This window comes from Cryptomeria japonica, chromosome 10 (assembly GCF_030272615.1).
Source record: "Cryptomeria japonica chromosome 10, Sugi_1.0, whole genome shotgun sequence".
Classification (NCBI taxonomy): Eukaryota; Viridiplantae; Streptophyta; class Pinopsida; order Cupressales; family Cupressaceae; genus Cryptomeria; species Cryptomeria japonica.
This window is the reverse complement of record NC_081414.1, coordinates 807,594,303-807,616,697: the sequence shown is the minus strand read 5'-3', so window position 1 is coordinate 807,616,697 and position 22,395 is coordinate 807,594,303.

Below are 22,395 nucleotides of genomic sequence, written 5' to 3'. Positions count from 1 at the left end.
GAAAAATGGGAACAACAAAGATGCTAAATATTTTTTTAGTAGTCTCACACATATGAACCATAAAAGTGCACCAACCATTAGGATTTTATGTTTTTGAAAAGGGACTTTTTTGTAGTTTTACATGATTGCAAGTTGGGTCAAAAAAAATAATAGACAAGGATTTTCAATATTTTAAGGATTTTTCACCTGTTTGCATATATATATACAATCGGTTCAATAAGATTTGTTTTGTTAAGTTTTGTATGCTTTGGATGATTTTAGCAAGTTTACAACTTGGAGATCTACAAGAAAAATTTAATACATCACCAAAGATCATATTTGATTTCCAAAGGTAGAAAATTTGGAATACACCTAAATTAACTCCCTCCCATCTAGGAATTGATCATATAACTTCTTATGCATCCACACACAAGAATGATGTTTCACTATCACTTTGTATACTTAGAACACGTCAAGTAAAAACACTAGCTTATGTTGTAACTAATTTTGTAGGAAAGACTCTTAGTAGGTAGGAAGCAATGATTGAACTAGTTTGATAGAAAATATTAGAACTATAGACTAATTTGTTAGTTAGAATACTACATCTAATATTTCATGTGAGAACATAGTTCAAATAGAAATATAATCCAAAGTGAGTGGACTTTTAATCAATGGATAGAAATATAGTTATTAATGATGCTAGTAAACTTTTTGATTCACCTAGCCTTTGTTCTATGGTTGTCGTATTTTTTTTTTAATAGAACCTATTGATTTATCCCCACCAATACAAGTATCCCAAGGAGCCCCAAATTGAATATCATCTAAGTTGACGTCAGTTAAGGTAGTAGCATCTAAAAAAGAAATAGTTTTTTTGATATATAATCTTGGAGTGGGTGGGTGGATGCAATTTCAAGAAGTACTTAATAAACTAGTTTTCATTAATGATCCATGACTAGAAATTCCAATTCCAACTAAAATAGTTAATAATGGGTTCACAAATGCTAAAAAAACTCAAAAGGAGCATCCAAATAAAGATACATTTTTTTATTAGAACATGATTAAGAAACCTTGAGATTGAAAACCAAATGAACCAAAATATGATGAAATCCAAACATAGCCCTCCTCAAATATAAAACACAAGAGTTTAGTCCCAAATTTTAAGATAAAGTAAGAAAAAATAAGGTCTCCAATTCTTCAAAAAATATGGTATGTTATTGATTCCATAACATTATCCTACAACTTCTTTGTAAAATCCCTTATTAACTTCTAGCTCTATCTTTTACCACCTCCCATTTCCACCCTTCAACTCACACCCCCTTACCCATGAGTTTCTTATTGAATCCACCATCTCCTCAACCTAATATCTTATCTAATTTTGGTTATGTGCCTTATTAACCTCATGTTCCCAATTGGAATAATGTGTATACTAAACTTAAGAAGATAGATGTGTAATTCTATTTTATCACTTGTACTACTACCTTTCATACCACACCTTCATGGTTAGTCTCTCCTCAACTCCCTTAAATGATTCTTTTGTATCCTTATCCTAGCGGCATGGTAATGTATGCTTTGATAAATATAATGACCATGGATATCATATTCATCATGTGAATAAAATATAGTCTTTTCTTAAGTCAATATACATGTGATGAAAGTACCCTAGTTGAATTCTTTCATAGTACTTTAATAGGTGATTATTTTTATTTGTTATGCATCTTAAATTCTATCTTCTTAGACCCCACCCCTAATATTACACATGCAGTCACCTTTTATCTCTAATTTGAAATAGATTTTAAAGTAACTATCATACAATTAGCACACTAGACACAAGATCCTAGTGAAACTGTTAAGAATTATACTTCTAACTTATTTTTTATAGTTTTTCATAAGTGATTCTATCATCCTAATTGTATGTTGCAACCTCTAGCTTAAAAGAATATATTTCCCTATATTAAAGAGAAAATGAAAGTTGGTAATCACACTTTCTTTCTAGGTTATCTTTTTATCCACCAAGGGTGACAAAGCAATCAGAATGGACTGGTGTCACTTTTGTCTCTTCTTCCTATGTATATTCCCCTTATGAATGATCTAAAAATATTTCTCCTTCCATGTCTTGACATAAACAAAATTAGTAATTTTTTGTCCTCATCTTGTTCATCCATCTCAATGTACCTTTCAACTTCTCATGGAAGCAAATTAGTTTTTCTTAGCTTTCTTTTAAGAAACCTCATATGCTTGGCCATTTGGTAATTTTTTTGATTCGTATCATAGGATTTTAATCCATTATATAAATCAAAGTCAATCCTAAAATATATTTATAAGGGTGATAAATCAATATATTCTCTTATTTTACACATTCCACTTCTCATCATAAGAATTCTAATTGGCTAGAAGGACCTTAATAAACAAATGACATTGTATTTGCCTATGATTTGAGTTATGAACATCACAATATTCCTAACACACTTACACGTGATCATCATTCTTCTAATGTTTATTTCACATTTATTTCCACTTCTCCACATTTATTACAACAATGGAGCTTGTTCCTTCAATCAATAACTCATGTAAAACCATTACCAATATTCCTGCTCTGAATACAATTTTTACCAAAAAAAATCATTTTCTTTTTCTAAATTTCCTTCATATAAATTTTCTCATATGCAATATTTGGAAGACTTCTCCTCAAAGATTATATATATAATGTTCTCTTAACATATGATTATTATACTTCTTTTATTAATTAATAATACATTAAATTTAATACCTATCTATATAGCTAGTTCTCTCTTGTTACAGTTAGTTCAATACTAGATTTTACCCATTCTTTTATTTGAATCACAATTCTTCTACATGATTTTCTATTGGCTCATACCTTCTCCCATCAAACCATCATGATTATAATTCAGCCATTCAATTAAAGAATATTCCTTCTATAAATTATATATAATTTAATTTTGTTATTTGATTTCACACTTCAAAATATATACCAAACAATTTATTTTTGCATGAAGATCTGATAGGAAGTAAGATATTTTAATTCTTGCGAAAAGGTATGAATGCATCAAATTCTCTATTTTCCATTGCTTTCTATGTACGCGTACAAAATTCAATATATCTCATCACAGTCTAATTAATAATAAATTTAATGTGACATTTTCAGTGACGACTGAAATCGTCCAATTTATAGTTGCCAATTTTGTTGCGGATACTTTAGAAAATCATTTTGCCGAAAATGGAGGAGAAAATCTTGACTGACTTATTTACATTCATTTATGACTCTATTATTATTACATCTGTTCAATTCAATATATTTCGGTAGTGTAGGAATAAGTTGATAAAAGTCTCACCAATCTTTTGACTTTTATTAAAAAATATATATTTAGTTATTTGGTTTTAACTAACTTTTAATGTTATAAATTGTTTGGATTGAATCATAAATAAATTAGTGCAATTATTTAGTTTATTGTTAAGTCGCCTTCTTATCATGTTGTACTTTTGTCTATATTTATAATATTTATTTTGATTCTATGGAATATATTAGATTTGAAAATCTTATAGTATGTGATCATATTATTCAAGAACTTTTAAATATTATGTTGAATAAGTTATATTATGGTATGTTCATATATACTTCTTTTTACACTTTTTCTTTTGTATTTGAATCTTTTTAAAGAAATGATTATTGTTTTTGTTGTGTTTCAAAGTATGTTAATTCTTCCTTTTCTTTTATTCACTTCCGTTCTATTTTTGTGTGTTTTGACTTATGAAAAAGTTGAAATAATAATATTAGTCTTTCTTATTCATGTCATAGGATTTTAGTCTATTATACGAATCAAGGTTGATCCATAAATAACAATGCAATGCATGGTCATTTGCTAGTTTTTCTTATCCATACCATAGGAATTAACTCTATTATACAAATCAAGGTTGATCCATAAATAACAATAATACAATACCTTATTTATAAGGGTCACATCACCATGCCCTCATATTATGCACATTCCGCTTCTTTTTGTAACAATTCTAATTGGCTAGAAGAACCTTAAAAAACACGACATATTATTCACACCTATGATCTAAGTTATATGAAGATCAAAATAATCCCGATATACTTACACATGATCATCATTCTTCTAATGCTCATTTCATATTTATTTCAAATTATTCACATGTACTACAACTATGAAGCTTGTCCCTCCCATCTATAACCCTCCATTTCACATCATTACCATATTCCTCCCCTATATACCATTTTCACGAAAACCTCTTTTTACGCTTCTAATTCTTTCATATAATTTTCCTTACATGACATATTTGGAAAACTTCTCCTCAAAGATTTCTTGTATAATATTATATTAATGTACTACTTCTTTTATTAATTAGTGCTATATTGACTTTAATAACTCTTTATATACTCCTCCATCACACTTATGCAATATGAAGTTTTACCCATTTTTCTATTTGTATTGCAATTCCTCTCTATTCCAAAACTATATATATTTTATTCATACTATTTGATATCACACATGTAAAATCTTTAAATTAGACCAGATTCAGACTACAAAGAAGCAAATAGAGATCTAACTTTTACGAAACTTGTGATTTAATGGATGAATACATAAAATTCAATTTGACCGTACTACTAAATTCAACTTAATCTGATCACAAGCTATGTCAAGAACATTAATGTGACATTTTCGATGACGAAAACTCCTATGTATAGTTTGTAATGACACACAACCTTGAAATACATGCACGTACTTCTTTATTGGACTTCGTTATTGACATTGATTTCTTACTCTCTCACTTATTTCATCTGATTGATTGTTACTCCTGCAAACTCTGCCCATTTTTACTCCTCGTCAACGTTGACAGCAGGATACAATTTGCACAGAATCTCTACGTTACCTGCCATGGTTATAAAAACAATTAGCTGTGCTGTTCTTTTTTCTAAAACTTATTAAATTTTTCTTCAGAAATCTAGTATCTGATCTGATCTGATGACCTCAATGAATTGATCTGATGACCTCAATGAATTGACCACGTGTTTTTCAACTAATTTCTTTTTTATGGAGGTTTAGGCCTGCGAGTATGATGGTCCAGTAAAGGCACAAAGTCTGCAAGCACACCAGCCTAGTAAGGGCCTTCACAAATTAGTTTTAGCCCCCAGAGGCATGAGCCTATATTTTGAAACCTCTTCGGCTAAGAGTCAAGGACCAAGGGGTATTCATTCTACCAAATTAGCATGGGGCACAATCCCGGCCTCATCCCTTATGATGTTTGAGCCTTGCACTCAGCAAGACTTAATCCTTGGTGGGCTCATTTGGAGCCATTCAACTTCTCTAGCAGACCAAGGACCCATTGACTTTTCAAGTAATTGTTTGAAACCAACAAACTTATCAAAAAATTATGATTTATCAACCAAATGATAGATCCAAGTTTTACAAGAAAAACCATGAATGAAAGTCAGAAAATACTTGGATGTATTTAGTGAGAGAGTTGTAATGGGACCACATAAATCAATACCAATAACTTCAAGAGGTCCTCTTGCCCTTCTAGACAAATCAATCACATTTTTCTAGTTTAGTTTTTGTCTTCCAAATAAATATTGTTCTCAAATTTCTTATTTATTATTAAGAAAAGATAATCCTCCAACTATATGTTTCTTCTTAAGCAAAAGAAAACATTCAAAATTGAAACGTCCTATCTTTGATGCCATAACTATCATGCACTTTTATAGTACTCAAAAACTAATTGCTTGTAGATAAATGAAAAGGAAACATAGAATCACTAGTCAGATACGCTCATGCAACCAATGCATATTGTTTTGACTTATCTTTTGTTATACATTGATTGATTTTTTAAAAAAAGTGACAATTTTACTCAAGCATCTAACTAATTGATAATAAGCTCTATTATAAAACAGAAACTGAAAAAGTATCATAAGTATATGTAATATTATGATTTGTGTTTTCTACTTCTATAGTTCATTTTTCTTTAGTGCTATGTGATTTTTTATCCAATACAACAATATAATTATGTGTTTCATCCAAATTAATAAATATGTCTTCATTAGAAGTCATATGTGAGAAACAATCAAAATCAATATATGATAAAGTCTCTTCATTTGAACTTGTATTCAAACAAGAAAGAAATAGATTTTGTGTATCTTCTACAATATTATGAGTAAATTTCTTATGCAAACATTTAGATTTATAATTGCCAAATTTATTACACTAAAAATATTGAACATTTATTTTGAACCTACCAATATCTTTGCTTCTACATCAGTTTTTACCTCTATAATTCTTATTTCTTCCCTAAAAATCATAAAAAAATCACTAACCATAATCCACACCTCTATAATTATGACTAGAATCATCTCTATGCTTTGTTTTGGAATGATAGTCATTTCCCTAAAACAAATTAACATTTTTCCTCTTATATTGTCCCAAGATGCAAAATCTTGTTCTAGCAATTCTTCACTATTTTTCATTCATTCTTTTATTGTTAATAAAATGTCACTTAATTCGTAAAATTTCATGGAAGTGAAATATTTTAAAATTTCTATTGTAAAAAAAAAAATGTCAAACTTGGAAGGAAAACTTTTGTGGAGCCACCCCTAAATTTTGTTGCCCTTTGGTCCTAAAAACCTACGAATAAGCTAAGTCTGTGTTTACATGCCTTAAACTCTAAACCCTTAGCTTTGGTCTTAAGCTTGCATTATAATTTTGTGTTTCCTAATATAGGTGGTTTCCCCCCTTTTAGTCATGACTTTATGTCTTTCGCCCCATTCAAAATTGAGCCTTTTGGCCTAGTGACCGATCTATCTCATGTAAATAATATTTTGTAAGTCTTGGCATCATAGTCTAAATTTTTAATCAATGGTTGTTGCTATATCGCGGGTTCTAGATCTGCTAGATCTTGTTGAATGTTCTAATCCACAAGACAACTGAGTTGGGGGGGGGTGAGTGAATCAATTGTATAAATAAATCTTAAGTCTATTCCCTTAAATCATATCTGCAACAACTTAAATTTTACACTTAATCCACATAAAGATATGAGCATGATAAAAGAGCACACCAAACACAATGAAACACTAAATTTTACATTAAAACCCTTGTTAGGGGGAAAAACCATGGAGATTGCTATTCTCAATATATGAACACCTATTAAGTTGACACAGGTTAAGGTAATTTTTACAAGAAAGAGTCACTACTCAAAAGAAAGAGAGGCTCACTCTTGGAGGGGTCACAACCAAAACAAAGAAAAATTAAAGAGAAAGAATCCACCGTTGATGCATTTCTATAAGCATAAGATCTGTAGATACATTTAGGTCATTTCTTACGATAGATAACACATGAAATTTCACTCTGCTCAACACTTTTCACCAACTCACATAGCAATTATCAAACAATCAAGGAGATAGATCATCTTTCATACACCATTGCATTTCATTTTATTTCACAACACCCATCCACATGTTTTTATCTTCGCACAACCTCTATTTATATCATCCTCACATATGCAAAGTCTTCCAAAGTCAGCTAAACATCTTAACTAAACACAATTCAAATTAGTTTGGTACTAAAAATTCTTGCGGTGGAAAAGAATGTAATGTGGACCACAACACATCTTAATTGAGAGCAAAATAAATATCAAACATGTTATACAACAATCCATAATCATAAGAGCAATAATATGAAGTGTAAATACTTGAGGTCAGAAAAACCTAGAGCAAACACCATTGAACTTTGAAAGCATGCTTTTGAAGCCCGAGAACATGTGCCAACTAAATAGGATGAAGCTAAGGACATTATCAAATTAACTCCAAAATTACAACACCAAAAACCATAATGTGAACAAATGTGGAGCATGCATTTCATATGGAAACAATGTCAAGTATACTAGTAAATACAACTTCCTTAGCACAACAATCTGGAGAAACAAATTTAGAATATATATAACATCTCTAAATATTGCAAAATAACATATCCAAATTGCATGAATAGATGTAAAATATAGAAGATGTGCAGAGCAAATCTCTCAATACAACTACACAAAGAACTCAATATCAATTATATCAACTAGTCACTAATCACAAACAAAATATGTTGACACCAATGATAGCACATTAATAGCTCATTCTAATCAACTTTGCAACAATCTTCCCCTTTGTCATTGATGGCAACATATCAACAACAACAATAATTTTAACAGCTCCCATACTAAAATTCTACAAAATCCAAAGACTTAATTTATCAATCCACTTCACATTCTCCTTTCCCAAACATCTCATCTTCTCATTATCTCCCCTTGATGTAGGAGCATCAAGTTGTTTCCTCTAATTGACTCATTTAGTCGTATTATCAGTTTTAGTTTTCTAGACATAGATCCTATTGCCACATCAACATGAAGTTGAAAATAATATGAATGATTAATGAACATTTGAAAAGAGTTAGTTACAAATGGTAATGGAATGGTTAGAAGTGATTGAGTAGTTGGAAGAAACTAAGACCATAGATAAAATAGGAAAATAGAGATAAAAGGTTGGTTGGTCAGACGAGGCCATAGAGGTTGAATAGTCAAGTTCGATTTGGATAGGAAAGAAAGTCCCAACTCATAGATAGAGTGAGCCCGATCAAGTTGGAAGAGGGAGAAATATATATTTTAGAACAATTACAGAATAAATGGAAGGTTGAACAATAGAAAAGAAAGTTGTGTTAGAGGGTCCAAGATGGAAGACAAGAGGTCGTGTCAAAGGAGGATACCATTGGGTGAATACATGCCAATAACTTGAACTGGTAACAAGTTAGAAGATCAGTAATTGTTAAAGAATGTAAAGAGGAAATGAAGCAGTAAAACAAGAGAGTCGGAGACGTGAGAGAGAACAATAGAAGAGGAGGTGTGAAGAGATAGAAAAGAAGTACAAAATTGTGGGTGAGTTGTAGAGGCCTAGCAGAATGCAAAATGGAAGTTATCCGAACAAATGTATGGCCAAATGTTTGAATGTAGTCATCTATTATGAATGTAACCCACATCATATGATGTGTGATAATAAAGTTAATGTTTTGATGTTTAGATTCTGTAGGATTGATTGATCATGTTGCTTCTTGGTGTTTATGTAAACGTAGTGCTATTTGACCACTCAATGTTTCTGTTATGGAATTTGGTTATTTGTTGTTCGATTCCTATCATAGTTCTAACAGGAAGCTTATAGAATCTAGTTGTTTTGTTTAACTTCCTATCATTATGCCTTGTGTGTGGAATGTGTGTTTGGGGTTTCAATTTGGCATTTCCATCATTTGGTATCAGAGACCAAAAGATCTGGGCAAGAAAAATTGGTTATAGTCATTGATTGTGGAAATTGTAATTTGATGTTCATAGATTTGGGTTTGTAGCTTTGTGCATTATAGATTGTCAGGTTCAGAGGAAGAACATGGTTTCCAAAAGACTAGGCAAGAGAAAATGAGGGAAGCCCTAGGTCAGGTATCCAGAAGTCAAGAAAGAGAAAGAAATATGCAGCACCATACAAACAAGAAAGTCTCAAAAGAAAAGACAAGAAGGAAAATTTTAAGATGCAACAACATTCTATAAGAGAGGGTTTCAAGGAGAGAGACGCGAAGAAAGAAAAGATGAAAAAGAAAGATGCAGAGTTTGAAAAATAAATGGCAACTTTGAGAAGAGATATTGAGAAGTAGAAGATGTTGCAAGGTGTATGCCCTTGGTCTCCTTCTATTGTGTAGCGCAACGCTCGAATTTGTGACATGGATTAAATGACTCCTGTGTATTCTATAAGTCTAGTGGTTGTATCAGGAATTAATAGGTCCATATTTTGGTGCAACAACAACCATACTTATAATAAGTGGTATCAAATCTTGGTCACAAGTTCAAACCCCTTGCTTGTGCTAGGGGGGATTGTTGCAAGGTGTGTGCCCTTGTTCTCCTTGTGTTATATAGCACAACACTTAGATTTGTGACATGACTCAACCACCTCATGTGGATTCTATAAGTCTATTGGTTGTATCGGTAATTAACAGGTCAATCTTTTGGTGCAATGGCAGTTGCACTTGTAACATAAGATTATGGTGATGGAAAGTATTGAGGAGAGAAGCCAAGAATATTTTTGGGTTTGGCCAATGATAGAAAAGGTAAAGTGGCCTATAAAGGAGATTGTCAAGAAAAAAAGAGGGGAGAAGATGGCTTCCATGAAGAGAGAAGACAGAAAAGGTTCGAACAATAGAAAGTTGTGGAGTGAGAATCATGTCAAGGAAGAAGTAAAAGAAGTTTTCATTATGGGGAACATGAAAGAAAGTAATAAATAATGTAAAGTAGTGCATGAAGAAGCACTCAAAAGAGGAAGCAAACAAGAAAGGATGGTGTCCATGAAGGAGGTACTTTGGGAGACATGTTGGTCTCTTGTTTTATTTTCCAATGTTGTGTTTAATTATGTGGTTGCATGTCTGAGAAACCTAAAAGGGAAGGTCATGAATGAGACCTGGAAAATGATGAGAGATGGGGCAAGAGAATCACCCAAAGAAAGAATTGAAGATGAGAAAGAGAGAAGACAAGTTGTGTACAGTAGTACGTTAGGACGATACAAAACAATAGTTTGTAGCAAAGGGCCATTGTAACACTTCTGAAAATAAAGATGAGGTCGATGTTGAAATATACTAGCATGATAAGGATCACTTTGACTATGTCTTAGAGTATCATAATGCCTTAGAGGATGGTGTGGATGTAGGAAAAGATGTTTATGCAGAGGGAGAGTTAGAAATCCCAGAAGTCAATGGTGGAAGCAAATGGGAACAATAGGTGAAAAAGAAGAGAGATGTTGTAGATGAACAATTTCTCAGAGTGGAGAAATTAATAAGCAATGAAGACGGTAATGAAGGAGAATCGTGATAACAATTTATTGCAGAGGCAAGTAGTAATGAGAGTGTTAACTTTGATTGCAAAAGTGAAACAAAATTTGTAGATATGCTCGTTAAAAAAGAGAATAGAAAAGAGTTTCCAAATTTTGGTTGGGATCATGGTTATAGGATACCACATTGGCAGAGGAAACTAGTTGGTGAAAAGAAGCAGTGAAAGTGTGAAGAAGGAGGTTTTTTCAATAATGTTGCTACTAGCCAAGATACCCATAGGATGAAAGGCATAGTAGATATTAAGGGGAACCAAGAACATAAGATAATTTGTGAAGAAAGGAAACATAGAGAAGATCCTACAAGGCAAAAATCAGACCATGGGTTAAGGAGAAAAAGTGCAGAAATAAAAAGAAACTAAGGAAAACAAAGTGTGAGTGGCCAAGCATGTGATAGTTGAAAGCAACGTTGTGGGTTATGATGGTGGAAAAATACTTCAAATGAATGGAAGATGTGAAGAGAAGATTGAGTTTGTGGGTGTCAAGGAAATCAAATTTGCAGCAAGAACATGTCTTACAAAGGGTATGAAAGGAACAAATGAAAATGGAAAGACAAGGGTATCCATGGCTGAAAACCAAGAAGTCAAGCATGAGAATGCAGAAGTTGCAGAGTTTTGAGGAATTATAGGACCTTTTAGAGTTCTTGTGGATGGAAAATATCATGGAGAAGAAAATGCAAATGATAGTACAAACTTGATGGAAAAGGTTGCACTAAGACAGAGGTTATCAAAAATGTAGAAGATAAAGAGGTAATATTTCAGTCCTTAAACAGTGTTGATATTTTTGAATCTTTAAATGATTTTGTTGAAGAGAATAGTTTGAAAGAAGAAGCTGAGAGGGATGTGTCATTAAGTAATGAGGATGACATATGTGAATGGGAAATAAATCTATGGAGGATAGTAGATGAGAAAGAGTTGAGAAGGAGCAAATGCAAGTAGAAAAAGGAAACTCAACATAGATAGGTTGGAAGGTACAAAAGACACAATTACAAGTAAAAATTTGATATGAAAGAAGGTTCAGATGATAAGAACAAGGCTTGAGGCTATACCACAGATGCAATAGATGTGAAGAACACAAGTGATCAATGAGAGGGGGGTGAATCAATGATAGTTAGAAATTTAAACCTTTAAAACATATGTGTTGATTCTAATAAGAAGATAGATTAAATGCACACACACATAAGAGGCAGCCACATAACACAAAGGTATATGAAGAAAAACCCAATGTGGGAAAAAGCTCAATGAGAATAGCTGCTAAAGTCTACTGCTCCAATCCAGTCTAACAATGAAACAACTGATTCCAATATATTTATGAGCACTAGCCCAAAGGATCACCAACCCCTATGATTTATGAGTACCAACTCCAAGGAGTACCAACCCCTGTTCTGAGCACCAACTCAGATTATAGATGATGAGAAATAATTACAGTTTAAGTACCATGTTACAAATGAGTTTTGTAACTCTCTAAGATTCACAATCAATCATGCTCTTCTATGACAACTCACGGATCTCTTATATTCTCATTTAATAACTACTACTCTCCATGTGTTCTCAATCTTTCTGAATTTTTATACACACATAGGATATGTTTGTTCTCTTCACTACAGATGATCATTACACTCCCTTGAACAACAAAAAGACAAAAAAAAAACACATTAAAAGCTCTATATGCATACATTTTTCATGCTTGCATCTAAGAGATCATATCTAGACAGATTGGATATTTTATGTATGGATAGCTCTCCATAATAAATGTTATCAAATCAAATCAGATTTTTGAATTTATTTAACTCTGTTCAATGGCCAGCTACCCTTTTTTTTGTCATCTGCATACACCACTTGAATACTAAAAATAATTTTCATATTCCTTAAAGAAATCTACTATCTGTAGAAGTGCAAGCCTCATTAATTTCATCATTATATAGTTTTGGATTCATCGATGAGAATAGATTACTATATTTGGTAATCTTCACCAACTCTATCTCTTGATTTCCTTTCATCTTGAAATGTTATGATGTCTTCGTGGCCAAGAGATATTTATTCAGAAAATCCTTTAAAATTCTCTACCAACTTGATTCTTCGAGCCCACATAGATAATTTGGTTTGTGTCATAAATGAGTCTTCAATTGGAATATCAGATCTTATTAGTAGAATTCAACAACCAACAACAAAATCAAATTGTCTTTTGATCATTCTACATGCTCCACATCATTGGTTTTACCATCCACATCATCTGGTCTTTGTTGATCAAACACCCCACATGGACATTTCAACTATTGAAATCCAAAGGTAGGAAGTTAAACTATCATTTGGTTGATTTCTACATTTCAAAAAATTTTGCCCAAACTTTGTCATCATCATAGCGAAATGGAGCTTATCGCTATAACTTTCACTATCTGCAAGAGCATATTTGGGTCATGGTGAAATTCCACGTTACATTGAACTCTAAATGGATGTCGGCAGAACACACCATTGGTTACATCAAAATGGACACATCATTGGAAAGACAACAAGCAAGTTACACCAAAAAGAATACATTTTGATGTAGCAAAAATAGTCTACACAGCCTGAACAGTGTCATACCAAAAGGAAATGGGCCATATCATTGAGGGACCCACATGGGCACACCACTGCCACAAAAAACCACCATGGAACATGAAGAAGATGGGGCCTGTACAACCAATGCAAATACCACCACTTCCAGGTCATCGCCACATGCACACAAGCCTAAAGAGGGAAGAACCAAAGAAAGAAGGATTTTGGTGTAGTAAACAAGATCGCAGTGAGAGGAAGAGGTTTCACCCAAAAGGCTCCTTACATCGAAAAGAAGGATGTCACAAAGACTTAAACCTAATCATGTCGAAAACTGCCAAACACATGGATTTTGAGTATTTTCAATCTGCAACATGCACCCGATGAATCCAACACATCATGAGGTCTATGTAGAATATGATTCCAACATATAAGTGCATGAATTTCACACATGATAATCTTTGCACACCATAAAATTTGTTGCAACATGTGTTTTTTGCTTCCTACAAGTGTAGCATAACATGACGTGTTATGCACGATTGCATAACCTGTGTGTTATGTACTTCACCCTTGTTGACATCAACTGCAACTGCAACTCATATCGTCTACAACAAGCCCTGGTTGATAGTAATGACAACAATGCCAATAACCTCCCCCTTTGGCATTGATGTCAATACACTGATTCCTCTCCCCCTTTGGTAGCAATGGCAAAGGGATCAATACATCTAAGAAACATCATTCCAGTAATGATCAATGAATTTTTTCTCAAACGGTAGCTAGTGCTGAAAGATGTTCAGTCTCTACATTATATAACTGAAGATACTCTAGATTACCCAAGCTCCCCAAAATCATGCACTCTCTAAACTACATCTACTGGAAATCCACTAGATGAACCCTTATTACAATATATGTCGTAAATATCACCATACATATAGCTACTCAAAGAACCATTATTCCAATATAAAATGTAGTGCCAAAACTGCTTATAAATATTTCAGAACTCCCCCTCAGACAAGCATGAGGTTCAAGTTTGAAAAAAATAAAGCAGTAGGCTCCCCCTAAAACACAGACCTAATTATACACTTAAGTGCTGAAGGAAGGTGGGACAAGGTCCCCAATTTGAATCTTAGATATTCAAAGGTGTCCTTGGGCAGTCCCTCAGTGAAGTTAGCAACTACTTATTCAACATTGCACACATATTCAACTTTTACTTTTTCCTCTGCAACCTTTTCCTTGATAAAATAATACTTGATTGCAATGTGCTTTGTCCTAGAATGCACGACTGGATTTATTTGATATGTTGATTGTACTTGAGATATCACACATGATAGGAATGGGGTCTAAAAAATTTACCTAAATATCCCCCGATGTCTATTTCATCCACAATACTTGTGAGCAAGATGTGGTAGCTGCTATGTATTTAGCTTTAGCAGTTGACAAGGAGATTGACTCTTTCTTCCTACTATTCCATGAGACCAATTTATTACCTAAGAAGAAGGATCCTCCACTAGTACTCTTTCTATCATCCATACATCCTACCCAATCACCATTAGTATAGGAATGTAAAGTTAAATCACCTTTCTTTGGATAGCATAAACCATACTCCAATGTTCCCTATAGATACCCAAATATCCTCCTTACTGCATTTACATTTGACTTCTTAGGATTTGCTTGATACCTTGCTACCATACACACTGCTTGGACTATATCAGGTCTAGAGGTTTCTAAGTACAATAAACTTCCAATCATGGACCTATGTAGAGTTTGATCAACACTAGGTGGCTCATAATTCTTGCTCAATTTCCATCCTGTCACCATAGGTGTACTAACCAGTTTGTTGTCCTGCATTTGAAACTTATTCAACATTTCCTTGACATACTTGGTTTGCAAAATGAATATATGCCCTTATTCTACTGTAATATCTACAAACCAAGAAAATATGACAACTCTCCAATCATGGAGATTTTGAACTTAGACTATATTTGATCAGTAAACTCCTTACATTGGATATCTTTATTACCTCCAAAGATGATTTCATCTACATATACAACAACTATGATCATGTGGCCGCCATCCACCTTAATGTATAAATTGTTATCAACATTTCCCTTTCTGAAACCTTGCTAATGTAAATACTTGTCTAATCTTGAATACCATGCCCTAGGTGCTTGTTTCAAGCCATAAAGTGCCTTTTTCAATCTCCACACAAAATTCTCATCCTCATGAACCTGAAAACCTTCAAGTTGCTCAATGTAGGCTTCTTCTTCAATATTTCCATTCAAGAATGCAGATTTGACATCCATTTGATATACTTTGTATCCTTTGTAGGCTATGAATGCCAAGAACATCCCTATAGCTCTTCAAGCCTTGCCACAGGTGCAAAAGTTTCTTCAAAATCTATGTCCTCTACTTAAGCATACCCCTTGCATACTAATATTTCTTTATTCCTTATCACCTTACCTTCTTCATTCATTTTGTTTATGTAAACCCATTTAGTACCAATAACATTCTTGTCAGTTGGTATATGAACCAATTCTGAAGTGTTGATCTTCTCTATCTGTTATAGTTCTTCTTCCGTAGCCTTCATCCACTAGTCACTTTTGTCGACCTCATCATATGTCTTGGGTTCCATCTCTATCATAAGGAAAAAATTTACTTGTTCATTGTTTCTTTCTTCCCTTCTTGTTTTCACACCATCATTCTTGTTGCCAATAATCTGATCCCGAGGATGATTTTTGAGAACATACCTATTTGGGGCCTTTCTTGGTGCCTCTTCCTCTTGTTCACTTTCAGATTTTGCTTCTTCTTCTACATATGGTTCCTTAATTTGATTTACATTATGTTGATATCCTCACCAATTCTAGCATTCACACTCTCAGCCACTCTGATTTTTTTGTTGAAACATTTATAGGCCTTGTTATGAGTTGAAAACCCCAAGAATACACCTTCATCACATCTTGAATCAAATTTGCCTAAACCATCTTCATCTATTTTGATGAAGCATTTACTTCCAAAGACCTTGAAGTACTTAACTCAAGGTTTTCTATTATACCATAAATCATAAGATGTCATCATGTTGTTCACTCTTAATTGCACCCTGTTCAAGGTATATACAATAATATGAGCTTCCTCTTTCTAATTAACATCAAGCAAATTGGCTTCATTCAACATTGTCCTTGCCATCTATTTGACTATCTTATTTTTCCTTTCCACAACACCATTTTATTGTGGTGTCCTAGGGGTAAAGTATTGTCTTCTTATTCCATGTCTCTCACAGTAGTCTTAAAATTCATTAGATGTGAACTCTCTTCCACAGTCTAATCTAAGACACTTCATCTTGTAACCACTTTCCTTTTCAACCATCTTCCTAAAGATTTTAAATCTTTCAAAATCTTGAGACTTGTCTTGTAGGAAGGTGGCCCATGTCATTCTTGAGAAGTCATCAATCAGTAGCATAAAGTATTTCTCACCATCTAGTGCCCTTGTTCTGGTTGGCCCACATAAATCAATATGGACAAGTTCAAGAGGCCTTGTAGTTGAATACTCTTTTGTCTTAAAGCTGACCTTGGTTTTCTTTCCTCTTTGGCATTCATCATAGAAAGTGTTTGTTGGCTTGATGATCTGTGGTATGTGCCTTAAATATCCTCTCTTGCTGACCTTAACAAGACTATCAAAATTTAGGTGACCTAGTCTCATATGCCACAACCAACACTCATCAACTTTCCCCATCATGCATTGAGACTAAAAACAATCCTGAAGGTTATATACATTGCCATATGTCCTTTTGCCTTCAAAAACAAGTTGTCCATTACTTTCCTTTCTTATTTCACATCCTCTAGACTCAAAAGTGAATTTTTATCCCTTTCCACACATTTGACTCATACTTAGCAGATTATGTTTTAGACCTTCAACATAATAAACACCATGTTTTAGCATATTGTGTTTTATCCTTTGATTTTGATTGATGATTTGTCTCCAAACCTCACAGAGCCACCATTCCAATCTTCTAATTTGATGAATTTCTTCTTATCTCCAAACATGTGATTGGAGCAGCTACTATCCACCACTCATAATTTCTTCCTTTCTACTTGTAGGGAAGTTTGGACATTAAAGTTGACTCATTTTTGCCCTTATCCTTTTCTATCCAAACTTGCTTTGTCTCTTTCTCTTTTTCCATTGCCCCATTCTGATATGATTTTGTCTTTGGTTCTAAGGTTGACATTTTCTTATGTTATTTAACTGCTCTAAGTTTACAATGTTTTACATGTGACCAAAGTTTTGACAATGATAACATTTAACATTCCTATTGAATGAACTTGGAAAATTTCTAAAGGACTAAGAAATTTTGTTCCTACACTCATAAATTTCATGGCCAATACAATTACAATGATTGCAAATGACATTTGCATCTTTAAGAGCAACAAAAGGATATCTACTTTCATAACTAGGAGGGGACCTACAAATAAGTCTGCATTCTGCAATTCTATGGCCATAAGTGTTACGTTTATAACAATACCCATGGACCTGATGTACATACCAATTATTGTTGAGGTCGTTTCTCATTAGTTTCCTTGGAGAAGCATAACTCGGTCTTCTTGAGCTCTTCCTTGTATCCTCGACTCTTGTGAAGCCTCCATCATCAACTTTTCCTTTTCTTTTAGGATCAACATGTTGGTTCTTTGATTGATTCTTTGTTACAGAAACATATGTCTTCTTTTCAATGGGTTTGTATACTATGAATGTTTTCTTATCTTCACCTTCACTTGAGGTGGTGAAGTGTATCTCATTTCCTAATGAATCTTTACTATAAGAACTTTTTCCTTTATCAAATCCAACTCCATTGATATCCTTGTTGTGATTTTTCTTACTCAACATTTGGTCTAATGCTTCAGTGCTATCAACATACTTAATCCACATGTTAAGTTCATCCTTATTCTTTTCAAATTCCTTTCTTAGATTTACAAGATCTTCTTCCACTTTTTGATACTATTTTTTCTTCTTCTCTAAGTCTAATTTTGTTACTAGACATACATCTGTTTTGCTTCATCCAACTAGATTCTCAAATTAGAAATAGTTTTCTTTGAGTCAAGAGATTTGTTTAGAAAATATTGTTCTTCAACAACAACATACCTATATTTTTTGTACTTTTCTCACCTTTCCAAGATCATCTATAGCACTCACAAGTTCACCTTCAAGATCTACCTTAGCTTCAGCTTCAACTTATTCATCACTAGTCTCTTGCTCATCATCTAGTTCTCCTTGTACCATAAAGAGATTAACCTCTCTTTCGCCTTCACTGTAATCCTCATCAGAGATACACTCTTCATCTATGGCATCATTTTCAAAGGTGTAGAGACTATTTTTCTTCCTAAAACTCCTTCTCCTTGGCTTGTAAGTTTTCTTCATTTTATCTTTACCAAAGGATCTTCTTTTTTTCTTCTCATCTCCATCTTTCTTACCATAGGGACACTTAGAAGAGAAATGTCCTATTTTACCACTGTTGAAGCACTTGAAGGGAAACTTACCTTTGTACTTGTCTGGTCCCTTTTTGAGTTTTCTCACAAAGTTAGCTACAACAGTATTAGAGTCTTCATCTTCTTCAAGAGAAACATATTATTTTACTTTCTTGGTTGATATGAAGGTGGCCACTCTCTTAGAAGTTTCAGAACTACTGTCATCATCTCATAGGTTGTTAGAGAACCAAACAATTCATTCATGGAGAAGGTTTTAGATCTTTAGCTTCTTCAATAGCAGAGACTTTTGTATCATACCTTGTGGTTAATGATCTCAAAACCTTCTTGACAATAACTTCATCTGAGACATCCTCTCCAATTCCTCTTATAGAACTCACAATTTCATCCACTCTTTACAGATAGTCAGCTATCTTCTCCTCATCCTTTATTTTTAAGTTTTCAAATTAATCTCTTGGATTTTGTAGTTTGGCTTCTTCCACTTTGGTATCTCCTTCATATATACTTTGTAGCTTGTTCCATGTTACTTTCATTGATGTGCAGTGCATGACTTTCACGAACTCTGTATCTGACAAGCCACTTAGAATTGTATTCTTACCTTTGGCACTATTCTCATATTCCATTTTAGCATCAAGGTCGGTAGGAGGAACTTGAGGAACAATATAACCATTTTTAATAGATATCCAAACATCAAAGCCTAAAGAGGATAAGTAAGTTTCCATTCTTCCACTTCAGAACATATAGTTAGTGTCATCAAATGTAGGCGCTTTAGAGGATGATTCATTCCTAGCCATTATGTTCACAAAGCATGATCTACCCAAGCTAGAGAAATATTTTACTACAAGGGAACCTAGGGCTCTAATACCAATTGAAGAACACAGGTGATCACTAAGAAGGGGGGTGAATTAGTGATAGTCATAAATTTAAACCTCTCAAACATATATGTTGATTCTAATATGCAGATAGATTAACTACACACACACATAAGAGGTAGCCACATAACACAAAGGTATACGAGGAAAACCCAATGTGGGAAAAACATCGATGAGAATAGTTATTGGAGTCTACTGCTCCAATCCAGCCTCACAATGAAACAACTAATTACAATATATTTAAGAGCACCAACCCAAAGGAGAACCAACCCCTATGATTTATGAGCACCAACTTAAAGGAGCACCAACCCTTGTGATTTATGAACACCAACTCAGAGGAGTACCAACCCCTGTCCTGAGCACCAACTCAAATTATAGATGATGAGAAACAATTAAAGTTTAAGTATCATGTTACAAATGAGTTTTGTAACTCTCTATGATTCACAATCAATCATGCTCTGCAATGACAACTCATTGATATCTTATGTTCTTAGTTAACAATTACTACTCTTTGTGTGTTCTCAATCTTTTTGAATTTTTGTACACACGTAGGATATCTCTATTCTCTTCATTACAAATGATCATTACACTCCCTTAAACAACAAAAAACAAAGAAAAAAAACAATTCAAAAGCTTTATATGCATACATTTTTCATGCTTTCATCTGAGAGATCATATCTAGATAGATTGGATTTTTGGTGTATGGACAACTCTCAATAATAAATGTTATCAAATCAGATCAACTTTTTGAATTTCTTTATATTTTTTCAATGGCCAACTACCCTATTTTTTTTTGTCATCTGCATACACCACTTGAATACTAAAAATGATTTTCATATTCCTTCAATAAATCTACTATCTGTAGAAGTCCAAGTCGAATTAATTTCATCTCCATATATTTTTGGATTCATCACTAAGAATAGATTACTATATCTGGTAATCTTCACCAACTATGTCTCTTGATGTCCTTTCATCTCGAAATTTTTTTATGTCTTCGTGGCCAAAAGATCTTTGTTTAGAAAATCCTTTGAAATTATTCAACCAAATTTACTGATCCATCTTTTCTTTGATCCCACACAGATAATTTAGTTTGCCTCATAACAGAGTCTTTAGTCAGCATATCCTAGATATTATTAATAGAAGTCGACAACCAACAATAAAATATGATTGTCTTTCGATCATTTTGCATGCTCCACATCATTGGTTTTACCTTCCACGTCATTTTTTATTCGTTGATCAACACCCCATGTGGATATTTCAACTATTAGCATCCATAGGCAAGAAGAAAAACTATCATTTGGTCGATTTTTGCATTTGGGATTTTTTTTTCCCAAACTCTATCATCATCACACTGAAATGGAGCTTATCGCTATAACTTTCACTATCTGCAAGAGCCGATTTGGGTCATGGAAAAATGCCATGTTACACCAAACTCCAAATGAATGTTGGTAGAACATACCATGGGTTACACCGAAATGGACACATCATCTGCAAGACAACAAGAAGGGTACACTGAAAAGAATACATTTTGGTGTAGCAAAAATAGTCTACACATGAACATACTAGTGCCACAAAAAAACACCAAGGAGCGTGAAGGAGATGAGGCCCACACAACCAATGTTGATACCACCACTGCTAGGTCATTGCCACATGCACACTTGAGCCTGAAGAGGGAGGGCCCCACCAGCAAGAAAGAACAATTTCGGTGTAGTAAACAAGATCATAGTGAGAGGAAGAGGTTTCATTAAAAAGGATCCTTACATCAAAAAGAAGGATGCCACCAAGATTTAAACCCAGGCATGTCAAAAAACAACCAAACACATGGATTTTGAGCATTTTCAATCTGCAACATGCACTCGATGAATCCACCACAACATGAGGTCAATGTAGAATATGATTCCAACATAGAAGCACATGAATTTCACACATGATCATCTCTACACACCATGAAATCTTTTGCAACACATGTTTTCTATCACCTACAAGTGTAGCATAACACGACTTGTTATGTAGAACTTCATAACCTGTGTGTTATGCACTTCACCCTTGTTGACATCAACTGCAACTGCAACTCATGTCATCTACAACAAGCCCTGGTTTACTATTACTACTTAATAAGATTGCCATTAGTCTTATGTTCAAATTTATTCTATATATTCTAGTCAGTTACTTCTACCGAATCTTTCAGTCAGTAAGCACAAAATAGTCGGTAAGCACAATGCAGTCAGTTATAGAAGAAAGTAGTCTCAGAGCTTAGTATACATTGAACACTCTACCGAGCAGCAAGAATAATATACCAAGTGAACACACACCGAGTGAAACATGTTACCAGATTCACTAAACCTGGACATATATGGGAAACCTGTTAGAAAGATCGAGGAACAAGTAACCGTTATCACATTGGAAATTGCAGTTAAAGATTGTGTATGATTTTGAGGTCATCTAACCAATGCAATATTTTGCATGGTTATTCATTCAAGAAATCATGTTTGTAAGATCGAAGCATGGACCAGATCACCGACATAAGAGATCTATTTATATAGCATGAATTCAGGATTATATATATGTGCAAGTATATATGTGCATGTGAGCGTGAAGCAAGACATATACAAAAAGGA